Genomic DNA, 19,446 nt, shown 5'->3' on the forward strand with positions numbered 1-19,446 from the left:
TTGTGTCACTCCTTGGCTGGCTGTGCTGGGGTTGGTGCCAGTGGCATGGAGCCAAACTGTGCATCTCCTAATCCTATTTTGGGCTGAGGTCTTCTGAAAGTCATCTTCCAGGCAGGAACCCTAAAAATAATTTATAATATTTAATTTCTGAATAATTCTGGCAGCCCTGCATTTGATTAGAGGTGTGTTTGACTAATCAACAAGAAGGAATTGTTTGATCTTCCCCAAAATAATTGCTTAAACTGGCCTTTGTATTTGTGAGTTTTTGTTGGGTTTTTTGGTTAGTGGTTTTTTTGTTTTTTTGGGGTTTCTTTTGAGATCCAACAGTTTATTCAGGAGCACTTTACACATTTGTTTTAAGCTCTGCCTTCAGCAGTTTAAAGGGCATTGCTCATCATACTTTTCTTGAAGAGAAATTTCTGTACTTTCAGGAATGGGCTGAAGGTTTTGCAGTGTTGGAGGAAAATCCCTCCACTGGATTTTGGACTTGCCTTAAGTTCTGAGAAAGCTTAAGAGAGAGAGCTCAGAGATTTATGTGCTGAAATATTTTTCTCCTCCCTGTTCAAAGTTTAGCCCTGGGACTCATCTCCAAAAACACAACAGGGAACAGACTGTTACCTGAAATGCCTTCCCCTGCTGAGTGACTCTGCTTTTCAGGCTTCAAAGTTTTCACTTTGAATTAAAAACCATGAGCAAAGTCATGGCTGGAGCTCAGTTTGTAAGGGGGGCAAACTTCCTTTAAGCCAAATCTTTACCCAAAGTCTTTTATTTTTACCTCATTACGTTTCCTTTTTCTGTTTGGAAGCAGAAGTACAAAAATTGTAGTAGAACACTTGCTGGCTGTGTTTTGTCTCTGACCAGAACCCAGACAATCCTGAATGTCACAAGAAAACCTACTCTGAAAATGCTGGTCTGTATTGACACAGATTTGGGCAAGAATCTCCTTGAACTCAACATGAACCCTCTGATCTTTCTCTTCTGCCTTCATGGGACTTCTGTGAATTGGCTGCACTATTGTTTGGGTGTTTGTTTTTTTTATTTAATTTGTGGTAGCCCTTAACTCACAACAAGGTTTGTCTCACAGTTGCTCTGTCTTCAGAGCTGAAAATGGGTAGGAAGCCAGGCATAAGGTATAGAGAAGAGATGAATGTGTCTGTTGCCTTGCAGAAATAAAAACCTGGGGGGTTATTTTGTGTGAAACATCCTGCAAGAAATTTAAATTATTCTGCAGCTTGTCTAGAAGTCCAGAGCAACTTGCAAAGGCTGGAGTTAGGCAGGAGAGCAGAGCTTGATGTCCCCTGGTGATGACCAATGGTTGACTTTGCACCTCAACTTTTACACATTAACTAAGTGCCCTCTGAGGTTGTGGGCACTCAGCTGTGGTAGAATGTCCCAACCTGGGTGCTGAGCTCCATCAAAGGACTCAGGAAAAAAACTCCTCATGAGTGGCTGTGCCTAGCTGCAAGCATCTGGTTTAAAAATACACATGCAGGAGGCTCCGTGCTGCCAGTGGTCAGCTCCACCTTTGGTTTGGAGTGACTACCTGGGAGGAAATTCCCTAGCCTGGAGGTTTAAAGCCACCTTTAGGTTTGTGGTGATGGCAGCAGAGGAGAGACCAAGGACAAAGTGGTTTGGAAAGATGGGATGGATGTTTTGAGTCCTACACCTTGCTCACTCTTTCATAAAATCATTGAATCCCAGACTGGTTTGAGTTGGAAAGGACCTTAAAGCTCATCCATTTCCAACCCCTTTCCATGGGCAAGGACACCTCCCACCAGCCCAGGTTGCTCCAAGCCCCATCCAACCTGACCTGAGACACTGCCAGGGATGGGGCAGCCACAGCTTCTCTGGGAAACCTGGCACAGGGGCTCAGCACCCTCACATTAAAGAATTTCTTCCCCATGTCCAACCTTAATCTCCCCTCCTCCAGTTTAAGACCATCACCTCTTGTTTTCTCACTCCCTGCCCTTGTCCAAAGTCCCTCCCCAGCTTTCCTGGAGCCCCTTCAGGAACTGGAAGGTGCTCTAAGGTCTCCCTGCAGCCTTCTCTTCTCCAGGCTGAACACCCCCAACTCTCTCAGCCTGGCTCCAGAGCTGCTCCAGCCTTCCCAGCATCTCCAGGGCCTCCTCTGGACTCACTCCAACAGCTCCATCTCCTTCTGGTGTTTGGGTTTCCAGAACCTGACACAGTACTTTGTGCCCCTGGAGGCCAGGCAGGATGCAGGTGCAGTGTCTCCAGCCTCACCTTTAGTGCTGTCACCAGACCCAGGACTTTTCCTTTCCCACTTTCAATACAAGAGGATCTTGGAGGAGGAAAGGGTGAGGTTGCTGGTGGTGGTGAAGTGAGAAGGCAGGATTTTTCCAGGAAAGGAATATTTTCCCAGAATCTTGCTTTGTAGGGGACCTGCCCTGTTTGAGTCCCAGCAGAGCAGAATGAGTGACACATGCTAAATGTCTCTGAGGGTTAGTTTGATCCTGGTTTCATCACTTGGTGCATTTGATCCTGATATTTTGGAGGTTCAGGAATGTAAAAGTGGTGTGGGATGGGAGCTGGCTGCCAAGGAGGGATGTCTTCTTCACTTGGAGGTAAATGTAGGGCAGACAGCAGACCTGGCTGGAGGGGAAGGAGCCAAATGAAATTAAAGGAATTAGCAACTCCCACCTCCAGTGAGAGCAGTGTTTGATTTAACTAAAACAGCACTGGGGGAAGGAGTGAACTGCTCTTAAGCCATGTGATGAAATCCATCTGAAGTCAACAGAAAACAAGTTTTTTCCGTCAGGTTTCCAGAATGTGGTTATGGAAGGTGCTTTGTTTTTACAACCATCATCTTGTACTGCAGGGTTAAGGAGGGTGGATGAGTTGTTGTAACTCTTGAGAGAATGTTTTCATGCCATTGGTGAGGCACTGGCTGGGCACTGCTGAGTCTGTTGGTATTATTTCCAGGGCTGTTCCCAGTTCTGTGGATAAAAGCCTTTGGTCTCGAGAGCTTCCATTTGGGCAGCTGTCAGTGGTGTGCTCTGTGGTGGCCTCCATCAGCAAAGCAACATTTTGGATAAGAGTTAATTCCTGACATTGATTCTCTGATCTAAGAGTCAGGAATCTGTTGTCTCCAGGCAAAGGAGGGACTGTGTTTTGCTGAGATGGAGAACATTGGTCCCTGTCTTGGTGGTTAATGTTGTTGTGAGCCTGGAATTCTGCCTTCTCTGCACTGAAGTTGGAACAAGAAGAGGTTGAGGAGTTAAGATGCAGCACATTTTATTTTCCTGTCTCTGCATAATGGGGTCATTCCTTCCCATGTTGAAATGTTAATTTCCCTCATAGAAAAAGGCCCATATTTACTTCCCTGGGCAGATGCTTTAATAAATAACTGCTAATAACTTCCTTGATTGCATTTGCAGGCAGCCAAATGAACGAGACTGGCAAACCAATGCAAAGAGTGACCACTGAAAACTTTGGCTTGCCCTAACACTCACATGGAAATCTACCTACATCACAACTAACAATCGGGATATGGGTTTGCGTTTTTCCAAAAACCTCGAATATACCATCCCTCGGAGTCCACTCTCCAGTGTTGCCTAATAGGGCTCCCAAAACGCCAAACGAACGGGACTGGCAAACCAATGCAAAGAGTGACCACTGAAAACTTTTGCTGGTCCTAACACTCACATGTAACCTTACCCACAGCACCACCAACAGTCAAGCTATTGGTTTTCCTTTTCCAAAAAACCTCGAATATACTAACCCTCAGCGGCGACTCTCCACTGTTGATCAATAGGGCTCCCAGAATGAAGGAATGGGACTGGCAAACCAATGCAAAGAGTGACCACTGAAAACTTTTGCTGATCCTAACCCTCACATGGAACCCTACCCACAGCACCACCAGCAGTCGGACTACAAGTTTGCGTTTTTCCAAAAACTTCGAATATCCTAGCCCTCCGTGGCCACTCTCCACTGTACCTCAAAAGTGCTCCCAAAACTCTGAAGAAAAGGGACTGGCAAACCAATGCAAAGAGTGGCCACAAAAGCTTTTGCTGGCCCTAATCCTCACATGGTACCCTACACACAGCATCACAACCAATCGGTCTACGGGTTTGCGTTTTACAACAAATCTCGAATATACTAGCCCTCGGTGGCCACTCTCCACTGTTGCATATAAAGGCTTCGAGAACAAATGAACGGGACTGGCAAACCAGTGCAAAGAGTGACCACTGAAAAACTTTGCTGGCCCTAACCCTCACATGGAAATCTACCCACAGCACCACAATAATCGAGCTACAGGTTTGCGTTGTACCAAAAACCTCGAATATACTAGCCCTCGGCGGCCACTATCCGCTATGTCTCAATTGGGCTCCCAGAACAAATGAATGGGACTTGCAAACCAATGCAAAGAGCAATCACTGGAAACTTTTGCTTGCTCTAACCCTCACATGGAACCCTACCCTAAGCACCACAAACAACCAGACTACACATTTGCGTTTTTCCAAAAACATCGAATATACCAGCCCTCGGCGGCCACTCTCCACTGCTGCTCAATAGCGCTCCCAAAACTCCAAACAAACGGGACTGGAAAACCAATGCAAAGAGTGACCACTAAAAACGTTTGCTGGCCCTAACTCTCACATGGAACCCTACCCTCAGCACCACCAACAATCGGAGTACACGTTTCCGTTTTACCAAAAACCTTGAATATACCAACCCTTTGGAGACCACTCTCCAATGTTGCTCAACGGGGCTCCCAAAACTCCGAACAAACGGGACAGTAAACAAATGCAAAAAGTGACCACTGAAAACTTTTGCTAGCCCTAACCCTCACATGGAACCCTACCAACACTACCACCAACAATCGGGCTTTGTGTTTGCATTTTACCAAAAACGTATAATATACCAGCCCTCAGTGGCCACACTCCACTGTTTCTCAATAAGGCTCCCAAAACCCCAAACAAACGGGACTGGCAAACCAATGGAAAGAGTGACCACTGGAAACTTTTGCTGGCCCTAAACCTCACATGGAACTCTACCCACAGCACCACCAACAATCTGACTACTCATTTGCATTTTACCTAAAACCTTGAATATACCACTCCTCGGCGGCCACTCTCCGCTGTTGCTCAATGGGGGTCCCAAAACACCAACTGAACAGTACTGTAAAACCAATGAATAGAGTGACAACTGAAAACTTTTGCTGACCCTAAGCCTCACAACGAACTCTACCCACAGCACCACCAACAATCAGGCTACAGGTCTGCATTTTATCAAAAACCTCGAATATACCAGCCCTCGGTGGCCACTCTCCACTGTTGCTCAATAGGGCTCCCAAAACTCCGAACAAAGGGGACTGGCAAACCAATGGAAAGAGCGACCACTGAAAACTCTTGCTGGCCCTAACCCTCACATGGAACCCTACCTGAAGCACCACCAACAATTGGGCTATGGTTTTGCGCTTTACCAAAAACCTCGAATATACAACTCCTCGGCAGCCAGTCTGCACTTTTGCTCAGTAGGGCTCCCAGAACTCCGAACAAATGGGACTGACAAACCAATGCAAAGAGTGACCACTGAAAACTTTGGCTGGCCCTAACCTTCACATGGAACCCTACCCACATCACCAACAACAATTGGGCTACGGGTTTGCATTTTACCAAAAACCTAGAATATACCGCCCCGCGGCGGCCACTCTCCACTGTTGCTCAATAGGCCTCCCAAAACTCCCAACGAACAGGACTGGCAAACAAATGCAAAGAGTGACCACTGAAAACTTTTGCTGGTCCTAACACTCACATGGAACCTTACCCACAGCATCACCAACAGTCAAGCTATTGGTTTTCCTTTTCCAAAAAACCTCAAATATACTAACCCTCGGCGGCGACTCTCCACTGTTGATCAATAGGGCTACCAGAACGAAGGAACGGGACTGGCAAACCAATGCAAAGAGTGACCACTAAAAACTTTCTCTGGCCCTTACTCTCACATGGAACTTTATCCACAGCACCAGTAATAATTGGGTGATGGGTTTGCTTTGATGGCAGTGATCACCCCACCATCACCACTACAACTGATCTGGGATTAAATCAGGCCTGCTGACCCCAGGAGTCCAGCCTGGACTTTCCCAGGGCTTCCCTGAAAACTTGGTTTTGACGTGAGAGATATTGGGGTTTAGGGGGGAAGAACATGGTACTATTTTTCTATGTATTTTTATATATTTAGTATTTTTTCCTTTTTATCATCAGTGTTTCAATAAAGCTGTGTAGTTTAGTTTCCAACCCTTAAGTCTCTCTCCCTTATTCTCTCTCCTTTTTTAACTGGGAGGGGAAGGGGATAAATATAGATCATCTGTCATTCAGTTTAATTGCTGGGCCAGTTTTAAACCGTGACAGATTTATTGGCGCCCAACGTGGGGCTTAAGAAAATTATCTAGAGCCCAGTTTTAATTTCAACTCATTTACATGAATAGTTTGAATTTTGGCTTCAGTAGGAGGATACACAGATGTGTGGGAATCCAGGGTGTGATGTGTGAGTTTTTATCTGGGATTAGTGTTTCTCTGTTGTTCATTCTTTATAAGAGCTGCTTACGAACCGTAGTTAGGATATGGTCTTCAAAAGTGTAGTACATGGTACAGTGTTTTTTCACACACCTAGGAGATACACATAGGGTACACATTTCAGACACATAATAAATATCCCTATAAAGAGGAAATAGACTGCCCACAGGTCAAAGCACCCACACTTAGATCTGAAAGAATTGGCTGTACGAGATGTGATCTATACCAATGATGAGACTGTAGATCCTTATCACATGCCATGCCCTAAGACTATGAGGCAAAGCTTTGTGAATGCTGCACCCTCCCCATTTAACCATACACTATCAGTAATGTTATGGGTTCCTGGAGAAATGGAACCAACTGTGGGTGATGTGATTAAACCAGCACGAGAATATGAAGATTCTGTCATGGGTCCTCATCAGGCCTGGGTCTCAGCTGTAAAGGGAACAGCTGAGAAACTTCACCTACCCCATCACAAAGCCCTGGTGGTGCTGTTGAGAGCCTAGGCCTGGAACTGTCTGGGACCATGTCACAGAATCATAGAATCCTGGAATGGGTTGGGTTGGAAGGGTTAAAGATCATCTTGTTCCAACCCCCTGCATGCATGGGTAGGGACAGCTCCCACCCAACTGAAACCAACCCTGCCCCTGTCCCCATGGAACTCACTAGATATCTAGACACAGAGAGACAAAAGCCATCTCATGTTCCTGCCCCTTTCCCCAGCCATGCTCACGTTTCTCAAATGTGACTTTCCCTAAAATTTTACATGTTTCACCTTGGTGCAGCGTACTTCAGAGCAGCAGATCCACAACTGCCCCTCCGTGCTCCTCCATGGGCTGCAGGGGACAGCTGCCCTCTCCTCACAGCCTGCAGGGGAACTTCTGTGCTGGCCCTTCCTTCATTCACTGACCTTGGTGTCTTGGGGAGGGCTGGGAGCAGGCTTCCACCTCCTTCTCTGTGGACATCTTGGGCATTTTCTGCTACAGACATTCCATGGTCACCCAGGGCAGCTGCTGACTCCTGAGGGAGGTGCTCTCCCAGATATGGGCACCCCACATCTCCACAGCCCTTATATACCCCCAGGGTCACCTTGGAGACCCCCATGACAATGGTGTCCAGGCACCAGACCCTGCATCACAAAGCCCTGGTGGTGTCTGTGGAGACGCCCAGGCCTGGAACTGGCTGGGACTGTTTCACAGAACTATGGAATGGGTTAGGTGGGAAGGGTTAAAGATCATCTTGTTCCAAACCCCCTTCATGAGTGGGTAGGGACACCTCCCACTCAACTGAAGCCAACCCTGTCCCTGTCCCCATGGAACTCACTTCTTCATCCCATCCACAGCATCAGCCTCAGTCAGCAGTAGTGTCTCTTGGAGCTGCTCAAGGATGAGCTTCCTGTGCTCCTCCTGCTGCATGATCCTACAGATCATTCCCATGACCCTCCAGATAATTCTGAATCACAGAATACCTCAGGCTGGAAGAGACTGCTGAGCATCTCCTTGTCTGAGTGCCCTGCTCAAGGCAGGCTGAACCAGGTGAGGTTTCTCAAGGGCTTCCCCAGCATGGCTTCCTCGACACAGGGGATAAAAGTGCCTTTTGTCCCACCCCACAGGGGGATTATAAAGACAGAAAACAGTGTTGGCACAGGTTCTGGACACTGAGGCACCGTCACTGCTTGCCAGGAGGACTTTGGATCACTGATGGCACTGCGACCCTCATCATCTCGTGAACTTCCCACCCACCACATCACCCACCTCTTCAATCCAGACATCACCAGTCTGGCTACAACAGGACAATGGTAGAGCATGTCAAAGGGCTTGCTAAAGGCCAGGTGCACCCCATGCCTTTCTGTCCCCTGCCCACTCTGCTTCAGCAATCTCTTTGTCCTTCACCTGCCTGGAGCAGGCTGGAACCCATCACTGTCCCAGGGACTGAGGTCATAGAATCACAGAATGTTAGGGGTTGAAATGGACCTCTAGAGATCATATTGTCCAACCCCTCTGCCAAAGCAGGATCACCCAGGGCAGGCCACACAGGAACACACCCAGGTATGTGTTGAAAGTTTCCAGAAAAGGAGACTCCACAGCCTCTCTGGGAAGCCTATTTCAGTGCTCCCACAGCCTCACAGTAAAGAAGTTTCTCCTCATGTTGAGGTGAAACTTCCTATGTTCTAGCTTAAACCCATATTTCCACTGAAAAGAGATTGGCCCCTTGCTTTTGACACCCACCCCTCTGATATAGACATACATAAGATTCCCTCCTCAGCCTTGTTTTCACAAAGCTAAACACCTCCAACTCTCTCAGTTATTCTTCATATGAGAGATGTCCAAGTCTCTTAATAATCCTAGCTCTCCTTGGGACTCTCTCCAGTAGGTCCCTGCCTCTCTTGAACAACTGGATCCAGTATTCCAGGTGTGGTCTCACCAGGTCAGAGTAGAGGGGTAGGAAAACCTCCCTAGATTTGCTGGACATACTTTTCCTTATACACCTGACTGTTCATGGGCTGTGCTGGTCAAGCTGGGAGGCAGACCCAGCTGATGGTGCTCACTGCCACTGACCACCTCCCACACAAGCTCTTGGGTGCCCATGCAGGGTGCTCAGAGGGGCCCTGCCTGATTCCAGTGCCATGGGATGTCTTTATTGCAGAACATTCACCATCCCTGAGGGCTCTGGACAACAAAGAAGTGACAAAGGAACCAGCCTTAAGTCCCCAACCCCCCCCCCCGGGACCATGATGGCATCACAGGGAGCCCCCAGAGAAAGCAGCACAGCAACAATCTCTGCAGAGTTGACTCCTTGGGCAGCTTCTTGAGAGCAAGTGTGGAAGAAGAGCTGAGCTGAGGAGATCCCCTGTGATGATAGAAGGGCTGTTCTGGAGGCCAGCTCTGTCACAGCAGTACCCGTGCCCTGTCCCTGCCTGCGGGAACAGGACTGTCACACTGCAGGGCTGTGACCAAGCTGCCAGAGCACTCAGGTCTTACCCAAGGGTGCAGAAGGAGACTGTGGAGGTGGAAAGTGGACAGCTTGGAAAAGATCAAGCGCTGGTGCTCCCAGGCAGTGCCCTTGTGCCAGGACTCTTTCCCCTCCACCTCTGCACACAGGCACTGCCCTGCAGCTCCAGAGAGGGTCTCAAAGAAAGGTCTTCAAAATAAACAAGACACTGGAAAGTTCTTTATTCTATTTAAATACACCGAAAGAGCACAGCTCTTAATGAAAGTCTCTGGGTCAAAGAAAATCTGGATAGAAAAATAATGAGAATGGACAAAAAAAGTAACATTCCTATATGGGCATAAATTGGAAAAGAAATGGCTGATAGCTGGCTGGGTGTGTACTGAGTTACATTATGAACAAGTTGCAGAAAAAGTAACTCAGTTAAATTTTTTAAAAAAAGATCTAGAGATCAGTTTTGAAAATGCACCCTTGAGCTCCTGGTTCCTCATGCTGTGGATGAGGGGGTTCACTGCTGGAGGAACCACCGAGTACAGAAATGACACCACCAGGTCCAGGGATGGGGAGGAGATTGAGGGGGGGCTTCAGGTAGGCAAAGATGCCAGTGATGATGAACAGGGAGACCACGGCCAAGTGAGGGAGGCACGTGGAAAAGACTTTGATCCTTCCCTGCTCAGAGGGGATCCTCAGAACAGCCCTAAAGATCTCCACATATGACACCACTATGAGAACAAAACACACAAAAGCTAAACAAGCACTGATGACAAGGAGCCCAAGTTCCCTGAGGTAGGAGTGTGAGCAGGAGAGCTTGAGGATTTGGGGGATTTCACAGAAGAACTGGTCCAGGGCATTGCCCTGGCAGAGGGGCAGGGAAAATGTATTGGCTGTGTGCAGTAGAGCAGTGAGAAACCCAGGGCCCCAGGAAGCTGCTTCCATGTGGACACAAGCATTGCTGCCAAGGAGGGTCCCGTACTGCAGGGGTTTGCAGATGGCCACATAGTGGTTGTAGGACATGATGGTCAGGAGAAAAAGCTCTGCTGTTATGAAGAAGACAAAGAAGACGAGTTGTGCAGCACATCCCTTGTAGGAGATGAACATGAACCAGCAGTGTGCCTAGGTGGCCAAGAAGGCCAATGGCATCCTGGCCTGTATCAGGAACAGCGTGGCCAGCAGGTCCAAGGAAGTGATTCTGCCCCTGTACTCAGCCCTGGTGAGGCCACACCTCGAGTACTGTGTCCAGTTCTGGGCCCCTTGGTTCAGGAAGGATATTGAGGTCCTGGAGCAGGTCCAAAGGAGGGCAACCAAGCTGGTGAAGGGACTGAAGCACATATCCTATGAAGAGAGGCTGAGGGAGCTGGGGCTGTTCAGCCTGGAGAAGAGGCGGCTCAGGGGACACCTCATCACTCTCTACAACTACCTTAAAGGAGGTTGTAGCCAGGTGGGGGTTGGTCTCTTTTGCTAGATGACTTTCAACAAGACAAGAGGGCATGGTCTTAAGTTGTGCCAGGGGAAGTTTAGGTTTGATATTAGAAAGAATTTCTTTACGGAGAGAGTGATCCGGCATTGGAATGGGCTGCCCAGGGAAGTAGTGGATTCTCCGTCCCTGGAGATATTTAAAAAGAGACTGGATGTGGCACTCAGTGCCATAGTCTAGCAACTGCAACGGTGGTTCAAGGGTTGGACTTGATGATCTCTGAGGTCCCTTCCAACCCAGCCAATTCTATGATTCTATGATTCTATGAGATGTCCCTGTTGTCCCAGAGGGAATTGGCCATGGCTTTGGGCAGAGTGGTGGAGATGGATCCCAGGTCAAGGAGGGAGAGGGGGAGAGGTTGAGGAGGAAGAAGTACATGGGAGTGTGGAGGTGGTGGTCACAGGCGATGGTGGTAATGATGAGGCCATTGCCCAGGAGGGCAGCCAGGGAGATGCCCAGGAAGAGCCAGAAGTGTAAGAGCTGCAGCTCCCTCCTGTCTTCAAATGCCAGGAGGAGGAACTGGCTGATGGAGCTGCTGTTGGACATCTGCTGCCTTTAAAAGTCATGGAGAGTTGTTTGAAGAGGATACACAAAAAATTTAGGAGACAATTCTATGAAAAATTCCCCATCTCATTGCTACAAAGATGCACTTTTCTTCAGCCGTGGTTGTTGCTGTCTCTTTCAAGAGGAGCAGAGACTGTTAACAGGCTTCCAAGAAGCAACAGGGGCTTCATGAGAATCGTGGAGTCAGGGAGCAATCCTAGAACGGACATTTTTCATATGAGATTGTTAGTGATTCCAAAGGCATTGCAGATTCTCTCCTCCCTGCATAAAAGATCCCTGACAAGAGAATGCAGTTTTAGAAGTTTGGGGTTTTTTTGTTATAGCTTACCCCATCTCCTCTGGGGAGTGTTCTTGGGTATCAGAAACCCTCAGCATTGCTGCAGCACTCAGGCAGAACAGAGTGAGCAAAGAGCATTGCCTGCAGCTTCATGCAGAGAAGGGGGAGCTGGGCTGTGTCTCTGTTTCTCCCTGCTGAGAGCAGAGGGACCCAGCTCAGAGTACTCAGTGTCTGACCCTTTCTCAAGGTCTCAGCAAACCATTTCCAGCCCAGGACACATGAGGCTCATTGTGCCCCCTGGAAGGCAGCTCACAGCTTGGACAGACACCCCAAGGATGGAATGAGGGCATCTGATGAAGAGAGGTCAGCTCCCTGCCCAGCCTCACTCAGACTGCACTGCCCAGAGCTTCCCAGGGCAGAGTACAGCTGGACACCTCCTTTCCTGAAACCATCTTCATGGGAGGAGCCACAAGAGCTGTGCCTGCAGCTGAAACTTCTGCTCTCAGCCTGACATCAACAGCAAGAGCAGCTGAAGGGGGCATGAAGAGAGGCAGAGGGGCACTCAGGAAAGCCTTTCCCTCCCCCAGCAGTGCACAACCCCTCCCAGATGTTGATAATGCCTGGCAGGCACCTCCAGCCCCTGGGCAGGGGGAGGTGGGCACATTGCAGCATAGATGCACTTCACCTCTTGTGTGAGCAGATGGAGGAGGAGGTGCCCAAAACCCCAGACCCCACGGGCTGGCTGAGGGCTATGCTGTCACACAGACCCTGATGAACCTAGGAAGGTGATGCTGGGTGTATCTGTAGGGTAAAGGAGGCTGAAAGCACTGGCTGAGGTTCCTAGCACACAGGAGGGTGATGGTGTAGGGACTCTCTCCCCAGGTGAGGTTTCCTCCCACCTTAACAAGAAAGAGAAAAGTGGAAGTGCAGCCTGAGGAAAGCCAAGTTTCCCAGCAGGAACCTGTGCCCTGACTGTGCATATGAAAAATCCCTCAGAAATAATCTGGGTATGATTTTGGATCCGAGAGCAGTGCTGTCTCACAGAACCCTCTCAAAACAAGAAGGACCCTGCCCTGTCCTCCTTGTCTCCTGGCAGCCACAGCTTCTGCCAGCAGCACGGAGCTCCCTGGGAAGGCTGAGAGTTGCCCCTGGCAGGCAGGCAGGCAGGCAGGCAGGCAGGCAGGCAGGCAGGCAGCAGAGTCCCTGCCCCAGCACACAGCCCCTGGGCTGCAGGACTCTGCTCTGAAGGACAGCCCTGGGCACCTCTGTCTGCACACACCCCCTCAGCCCCTGCAGCCACCCCAGCAGAAGGCAGCCCCATGCCCTCTCCCTCTGATGCTGCTCCAGGACAGCCCTGCTCTGCCAAACCTTTTCCTCCTCCCCACCAAAATCCTCCGCAAGGATCCCATCAGCTGTGGCACAGGCTGCCAGCTGGAGAAGACCCCCTGCAGGAAGCCCAGCTTCACTGCCCTGCAGCCACAGACTCACCATGGCAGAGGCTGTGAAATTTCTCCCCCAGGCAGCTCTCAGCTCTCCTCCCAGCCCAGGCTGCCTTTCTCCTCTCTCTCCCTCCTCTCTCTCCCCTGCCCTGCTGCCTGCAGGCAGTGCCCTCAGCCCTGCTGCGCTCTGCAGAGGAGCTGCTCCTGCCCAGAGCTCTCTCTCTGCAGCACTCTCTGCTTGCCAGCAACTCTCTCAGTCTCAGGAGCCCGGCCCAGCAGCACAGGACCAGCGCCAGACTTTGCCACTTGCTCAACTCTCTCGGGGCTCCCTCCAGCTCTCCCTGGGGCTCCCCAGGAACCCAGTGTGACACACACTGAAGTCATCGCTCATGTCTCCTCCCTCCCTCCTTTCCAGCACAGCCAGTTCCCCACTAGAGACACAACCTCTGCTTCTCCCACTCTCCCACTGGACACCCAGGCACTGCCAGGGGGAATCTCCTTTCCCTCCTCTTCCCCTGCAAGCCACGGGTGACACTGGAGGTTCCATGGGTGCTCCAACCTCAGTCAGGGCAGCTGCTCAATTGAGTGGCCAAGCACAGCCCTGTGGTGCTACAGGAAATGTCAGGGCACTCCAGCACAACCACCTGCTGCTGGCACAACAGCACAGCACTGTCACATCCCATGGCCTGACCCAGACAACAGCCAAAGGAGATTCCATCTCCCAGGCCAGAGTTTCCCTTTGCAGGGTAAACAAAGAATGACAGCCTCCTGAGACCATCCAAGTACCCCTTGATCAGATTAAGATGAAATGATACTCCAGGTCTTTTACCCTACAGTCATAATATCAGTTCTGTTGCTCTAGCAAGTAAAATTATTATGAGGAATTTTTAGGGAACACAAATCACTCAAAGATATGTATGGATATATATATTATAAAAGCACAAAATAGATACTTCATTGTTCAGGCTGTGCAATCACAAAGGCTGATTTCTTGGATCACAAAAACCACATAGTCAAATGACATCTCAACAATCCAGTCCCCTCACCCCATGAGTCCAAATATCACAAGGCATGATGATATCATAAGGCAATATCATAAGGCAGTGCTATGATGGCTACAAGCTTAGCATCTTGACTCCAGCTTCTTCAATTCAGGCAGTGGTGATCTCTATGATGTGCAGAGTCCTTGTTCTTCAACTTTTGGTGTCATCACATGCAGTAACATTGTAACACTATGTACATAGTAACACTATGTACAATGATCACAAACTTCACAACAGTAGAGCATTACAAAACCAAATAAGAATGGAAAATTTACACAAATGCAGCACAATTACAAATACAAAAAGAACTCATAATTAATTTTGACTCAGTTTTGGTCCTTCAGCAGACTTTGGTAACCTTCATATATCCCATAATCTGCTCTCATGGATAAGTTTTCCTTAGGAACTACATTATCACATATACCCTTGCCATACATGTATCTACCTATGTTACTTGGCTAGTAAATTTCCATGAGACTCCCTTAAACTATTGCTACTTCTATACTTCTACTTCTGTAAAACCATTGAATATATGTTCCTTTAAACTACTACTTTTATTTCTCTAAAACTACTGCTTCACAAGAAATCAGTCAATCGATCAAGCAAGCAAGGAAGATGTTCTGGGGCTTTTCAGCCAGATTCTTTTCTACTGAGCTCTCTCATTCAATCCTCATGAAAAACTATTGGAGTTTTAATTCTCTTATTTCAGGAGACAACTGACAGAAGCCTTACTGCAGGCTGATCAAGATGACCCATTACATCACCCATGGTGTCACAGAGGCCTCTTCTCCCAAGGGAACAATGAGAGGAAAAGAGGACATGGCCTGAAGTTGCACCAGGGAAGGTTTAGGCTAGATCTGAGGAAGAATTTCTTTACTGAGAGAGTAGTTAGGTGTTGGAACGGTCTGCTTAGGAAGGTGGTGGAACAACCATCCCTGGAAGGATTTAAAAACCGTGTAGTAGAGATGATCCTGCTCTGTTGCTGTCAGCATTGTCCTGCAGTCTGCTGCCTCCCTCTTGTACTGCTCCCTCAGCTGCACGCCCAGCCTGCTCTGCAGGAAAAGTGTCCAGGATCCCATCCTGCCACATCCCTTTAGGAGGGTGTCTTAATTGTAAATACTTTTCTGTTTTTTCCTTACTTGGTAAAAAGCCTTCATGACGCTGAAACAAATATTAAATCTGAAATTTTGAGTGGTATATGAAGCGGTTCCCGATCTGACTACATTTTGTTCTCCACAAGAAGTTGAAATAAGCATCATTGGTGTGATGGAGCTTGGAAAATGAGGTCAAAATGACCCTTCATACTTTGCTGTGATGGGTTAAGTAATGACAGATGAAATCTAATTTCCATTAAAATCTCATCTGTCATTGAGTGTAGCTTTAATGTTTTTCACTGGTATGGAGGCATTGATGGTTCTTCAAATGGGAGCTTTGCCTGAAGCTCTTCCCGCACTTGGGACACTTGTATGGACGCTCACCTGCATGGATCCGTAGGTAATAGGAGAGACCCAAGCTGGCTGTGAAGCTCTTTTCACACTGGGGACACGTGTAGGGTTTTTCCCCAGCGTGGACATATTGGTGATGAATCCAAGTGGTGCTATGTGGGAAAACAGTCTGCGGAGGCTTAAGGATTCCATGTACACATCAATATGATTGTATGAAATCGTTTATTAACAGCTTGCACTCACTTATATAGAGAAGTCTTGTTTACACCATCATCTCATGCAGGTGGCTTTGTATTTCAATTACACATTCCATTCTCACGGAAACACTAATCTCACATAATTATTTTCCTCTTCTGCTGCCAATTAAGTTATCTCTTTCCCATTAGCTCATTTTTAGAAAACCTCTAACTAGGCCTCAATAACCATTAACCCTATGTGGCCTAAATTGAAGTAAGTCAGGATTGCTCACAACCTGTATATTTCTGAACTGTTTCCCCAACAGTGCTATTGTTGAAGGCCTTCCTGCAGTGAGTGCAGGGATACAACTTCTCTCCTGTATGGATGAGGTGATACTCTGATAAACTGGAACTCCAGGTAAACTCCTTCCCACACTCCAGACACTTATAGGGTCTCTCTCCCTTGTGGATGCGGCGATGCTGTGATAAATGGGAATTCTGGGTAAACTCCTTCCCACAGTCGGAACATTTAAAGGGTTGTTCACCCATATGGATCCCTTGATTCTTGATAAAATTCCATCTCCTTCTAAAACCTTTACTGTTGCAGTCCAAAACAGGGACCCAGTTTGATGCAAACAAATGTCCAACTTTATTGAATCAGAAGGCGATATTTATACACTAATCTAAGAGCTAATGCCACGTATACATATTGCTGATTGGTGATTTCTACATCTCGTTACACACGTTTTAACTTGATTGGTTACAAAGCATTTAGCAACAATTAACTAACAAAGCTTGTCTTTCACACATTTGAGCTTCTTTGTAGACATAACAATCGTGCCGAGTCCCTTAATCTAATCGTCTTGCTTACTCCTTAACCTTCGAGTGTTCTAACGTACTGGTCCCTGCAGTTACAAAAGTTGCTTTACGCAGAGCTGTCCTTGCGCTTAGCCCAGGGCCCATGGTCGAACCGTTCCATCAACAATTGCTCGGCACCAACAGTTCGAGATTGTACTGCCTCAATTCCCCCTTCTGACTGAACAAGGTAAATTCTTTTCATGGCACGATTGAGCATCCGCTGAAAACATTGGAAGATACAAGGTAGCAATGTTAGCAAAAGCAAAAAAGCAAATAAAGCATAACAAACAGTCTTAACTAAACTTCTTAACCATCCTGTTAAACCCCATCCTGAAAAAAGTTTATCAAACCAATCCCAATTATCTTGTGATTGCAAATGCGTGATACCTTCTTTAAGTGATTGTATTGCAGCATGTATAGATTGCGAGTGCTCAGAAAGATTCATACAACACATTCCATTAAAATCTTCACACCCATGACCATGAGCTAAAAGCAAAAAATCTATAGCAGCGCGATTTTGCAATGTAGCATGTCTAACACTATCTACATCCATTAACAAATCAGCTAAAGCTATGCTAGTAGCATTGTTCTGCTTTGCCAGCCAGCACCCTAATTTTCTAAGTGTTGTTAATGCTTGAGCACTGGCCGCCCCAGGTGCTAAAATAGAAGAAAAAATAACCTGAGGTATATTCCAAAATGTAACATCATCTCGGCAATCATTAGTAAAAACATGTATCTGTCTTGTGTGCCGATATTTCTTTTTCCATTGTATGATTGTACTGTCATTAGGGGCCAGCACCGTTAACCTGCCTATTGAGCAGGGTCCTCCTTGGATGTGTGAAGGAATCGCCGGCCATGCTCTGTCCCCGCAAATGAGAAATAAACCCGGGGGAAGTAAGAGAGGTTGGTTAGTAGATTTAGACACATTTTTAGAGGTATAATTATAATAAAGGTCCAAGCCTGCGCTGCCACTGGTGGCCCGAATGGTGTTTGGGTCGGCATTAGCGCTGGCGGTTGTGGTTGCGGAAGATTGTGCATCTGCTGATTCGGCATGCAAATTGGTGTTGGAGCGCGGCGCCGACCCGCGCTCTGCCTCCCGTTTCCCTGGAGGGCATTCTGACGTTGAAGTATCACATTCCCATCTATATCAAACTTAGAACAGCAGTGGCTATTATAGTGCCGACCTTTTCGACACCGGCTACAAATAGGAATGAGTGTTCTAGCTCGACACTGCTTTTGCGAATGTCCCTTTTTCCCGCAACCGTAACAAATAGGGGCGGACCCAGAGAATCTAGGCTGTGCTGGAGTGAGCTGGATATTTTTGAATGCCGCTGCCATAACTTCGTATTTATGTTCGGAAGACCCAAACCTATTACAGGCTTCCATCATTTCAACTAAAGTTGGGTTAGGATTAGGTAAAGTTTTCAAAAGCTTTTTGCAATCAGAATTAGCATTTTCAGCGGCTAATTTAAGAAGGAGAATGTTTCGGGCTTCGGCATTATCAACTTGTTTTTCTAGGGCATCCTGCAATTTTGAAATAAAATCCATATAAGATTCCTTTGGCCCCTGAGAAATTGTTGTAAAGGCTTTTTCAGGCTTATTTGCGTCAGGGATTTGCAACAAGGCTCTTTTTGCTATATGCATATTATCTATCAGTGCCCTTCTCGGGACATCTCGAGCCTGTCTCGCGGGGTCGCCAAACTCAGCCGTACCCATGAGATGGTTAATTGTAAGGGCTTGCAGCTGCTGGTTATCTCCGGCTGCATACTCCTGTAGCAGTTTTTCAGCCGCCGTTCTCCAGCGTGATTCCCATAATGATTGTTGCGCGGGATTTAGGAGAAGAGCAGCAATAGATTTTAAATCATAAGGAGTGAGTACATGCCCCTCGCAAACGTTTGCAAACAAGCCTTGAAAATAGTGGGAGCTTAAGCCGTTATCTGCTGCAGTGCGGCGAAGTTCTTTTATAATAGAGAAATTCAGCGCAGACCATTGAGGTTGCCCCTTCTTGGCATACAATACAGGCGCAACTATCATGGATCCTCTGTCTGTCCTACGTGGTTTCGGCTTTGGGGGGATTTCAATTAAACAAGCAATGTCCATATTCCCTGATTTTTGTGCCTCAACTTTAATCGCCGCCCATACACTTCGCGGGTCATTATAGTCATCAGGATACAGGTCAGGCTCTGATTCAAGATCGATAGGGTTTGGGTCAAAGGGGTCTGGCTCCGAATCCACATTCACCATAGCGGCAGTGGTTAGCAGCGGGGGGGCGGAAGGGGGGCCAGATGAAGTAGTAGAGTCTTTCCCTTTTAAAGTTTCAAAAAGTGTTCGCCAAGGTGCTAAGAGTTTGGCGGTTTCATTATCGCCCCGTGTAGTGGCATCCCATAATTTAACTCCGACCTCGTCCCAAAATGTAGGGTCATAAATAGAGACCAAATTGATATCAGAAAAATGCTCACGAGTCCATTTTAAAAGCAGTTTTAGATCATGGCCCGGTATAACTTTTTTATCCTTATTAAGTAAAGTCTTTAAAGTATAATAAACGTCTCGTTCTTCTTTTAAACCCATAACAAAAAGTTTCTCCAAGCTCACCTGCCAATCGCAAGGAGGTGATGAGGGTGCGCACCACAATTATCGGCTTCCTTTCAGCCTTTTTCTTCACTGTCGAGTTCTTGGAGACCT

General features: G+C 47.6%; 1 pseudogene; it reads right to left on the reverse strand.

The window, feature by feature from the left end:
• Window positions 1-9,937: 9,937 nt before the first annotated feature.
• On the reverse strand, window positions 9,938-19,008 carry LOC115600058 (annotated as a pseudogene).
• Between the last annotated feature and the right edge of the window lie 438 nt (window positions 19,009-19,446).

This window comes from Calypte anna, chromosome W (genome assembly GCF_003957555.1).
Source record: "Calypte anna isolate BGI_N300 chromosome W, bCalAnn1_v1.p, whole genome shotgun sequence".
In the NCBI taxonomy this organism is placed as follows: domain Eukaryota; kingdom Metazoa; phylum Chordata; class Aves; order Apodiformes; family Trochilidae; genus Calypte; species Calypte anna.